Below are 2,536 nucleotides of genomic sequence, written 5' to 3'. Positions count from 1 at the left end.
CACTTTTATTTAATTAATGTTTTTACTAGAAAATAAGAAATTAAAAACATGATATATACCTCCTCTGCCTTGTTTTGAATGTGCTCTACTGAAAAGAAGCGACGCCAATGACAAAAAAGTGAAGAATTGGAGAGGGAAACACCATTGACATATCTATTTATTTTTACGTAGAAATGAATTAATAATGTAATATCTATCTGTAAATTTATATATGGGATGAGTTTTCTGTCTGTGGCTCCTGTGCTAACACAGAGGGACCAATGGGGAAGTACATGGGAACATTAATAGAGTTGAGATTTTTATATTATATGGTCATTTCACGGGGACTGTGTGTTCATTTTTTTCTATTATATATTAAAAAAAAAAATTTGATTTCCCATCTTGCCATTTTTCCAAAAGCCACAACCCTCGCGTCTCCATCTCCGACCGGCGACTCTCATTTTCACTCGATGTCTCTGTTTCTTCCAATCTATGTCTCCGGCGACTCCTTCTCTCTCCGTCTTCTTGTTGGACGAACGACGGAAGGAGCCAACACAGCCAAGGTGGCAAGCAAAGGCGGCAAGACTAAAATGGCGAAAGGCGACTCTCTTTTTCAGTCTCTCTGTGATTCTGTCTCTCTCCAATTCTCAAACTATCAAAGATTTCCAGCCCTTCAAAGGTGACTGAATCTATTGAAGATTATGTTAAGGTTGTTCCTTCTCTCTTTTAAATATTCCATTAGGGATTTCGGTTAGGTTGAATGATGTCCTATCAAAAGTTGAACAATGATGATTGGAACAACATTTGCTTTGATTTCAAAATTTAGGCTTTCTACTAATTTGTCTATTGTGATTGACCTTGATCTTGGTATGCAATTTCTTACCACTAATTGTGAACTAACAATGGGTTAGGGATTTTTTGTGTGCATTTGATTGTAGTTGGAAGGGAGAGTTGGACGAGCTTACCAGGGAATGTTCCTATTCAAGTTCTCAGATCACTGAAACAGGTCTGAAATTCCATTCCCTGTTCTAGTTTTACATCCTTCACATTAAATTCGATACCCTGTTTTTTTGAACACATATTCGTAATCTACTATCTTAAGGTCTGTTTTCTCACTCCATTGTTGTTATGTTATTCGAGTATTGTGCCCATAACTTGCTGATGTTCGTACTTTCTTGCACACAATCTGTTTATAAGGCATCACTTAATCCAGGTACACTTTTATTTGATAATTATCAATATATATAGAGTCCCTTCTTGCGACATTCTTAACCATTCCTCCTCTCATGTTGTTTGATCTAGGAACCTGCGTGACGAACAAGGTGTTCATTGAGTTGGCTAGTTCCTGACATCTTCTAATTAAAGATTGTAGATACAATAAACTTCTCAAGGCTGACAACAACCATTTCACCACAACTTGCGAATCTCCTTGAATTACCAGGGGTTCAGCTGACATGGTTTTGGCTATAATTTGTTTATCCATTAGACCCATGGACAAAATCTTGTCTATTAGCCCCTGGTTACTGCATTTTGGTCATTAAAGCATATAAAATGACCACATTACCCAAAACAATATCTTGAAAATGAGAATTTGTCATTAACATGGTAAAACAACCAAAAAAAATTATAAAAATGAATGAGAAGTAGACTTTTGTTTGGAGTGCTTGTAGTACTAAAATTGTGATTTTTAGGGGTACTTCTGTTGCACTTCCAGCAAAAAAATACATTAACAAGGGGTTGAATCGATAGGTTTATTTTCCTATGGTTATTGGATATTGGCTTCCATGGTATGAATCTGTCTAGATACATCTTTTCTGTCGTTTATTTATGAGTATCACTTTATGTACCAAAATGTTTGTAATTGTCAGCACATTCCACGTTGTTTTAGGGTACCTAATGTGTGTCCAATATTACTAAATTTTTCCATGGTTAAGTTATACCGGGCTGATGGTGGTTCTTGCTAGTTGCTACTGGATTTTTTTCTTGATTTGGCTCGTCTTTCTGTGGAAGTGCACTAATTTTTGTTATTTTGTCCTCCTGCTTTTGGTCCTAAAACAGATCATCTGGCATTGGAAGCAGAATAAAATTGTCACCGGGAATGATCATTCTGTAGATTTTGCCTCATTCATACGGCTATTGGGTAGAAAAGAAATGCCTCATATTGCTCAGCTAATCTTTGTTGAGATGAAATCTGAAGGCCTTGCTACCCTATCAGCTCTGATGCTGTGCTATGCAGAAAATGACCTTTTGTCCCATGCCAAGTCTGTATGGGAAGAAATAATAGCTAGCTCATTTGTTCCTAATATTGAGGTGGTTTCAGATCTAATGAATGCATATGGGCAGATGGGACATTACTCGATATAGCGTAGTCCAATATCGAAGACATCAGAAAGATAATTTAACAGGAATTAGAGCTTGAGTTCTGAATCAGCTATAAAAATCAAGACTAGTACTAGATTCTATGGTTCTGTACAGCAATTGCAGATGATTTATAGATCAGGAATATGAGGTTTGTCTGGGTACTTATCCATTTCCTTCTCACTATTGATCTGAAGTG

At 36.6% G+C, this 2,536-nt stretch overlaps 1 long non-coding RNA gene across 1 annotated transcript; it reads left to right on the top strand.

The window, feature by feature from the left end:
• The first annotated feature begins 373 nt into the window (after positions 1–373).
• LOC122669152 lies at positions 374–2,326 on the top strand. Its single transcript, XR_006333970.1, has 3 exons — positions 374–688; positions 918–985; positions 2,038–2,326. It is a non-coding gene; the product is annotated as an uncharacterized LOC122669152 (long non-coding RNA).
• The last annotated feature ends 210 nt before the right edge of the window (positions 2,327–2,536 follow it).

This window comes from Telopea speciosissima, chromosome 7 (genome assembly GCF_018873765.1).
Source record: "Telopea speciosissima isolate NSW1024214 ecotype Mountain lineage chromosome 7, Tspe_v1, whole genome shotgun sequence".
Taxonomy (NCBI): domain Eukaryota; kingdom Viridiplantae; phylum Streptophyta; class Magnoliopsida; order Proteales; family Proteaceae; genus Telopea; species Telopea speciosissima.
This window is presented reverse-complemented; position numbering and strand designations above follow the sequence as displayed.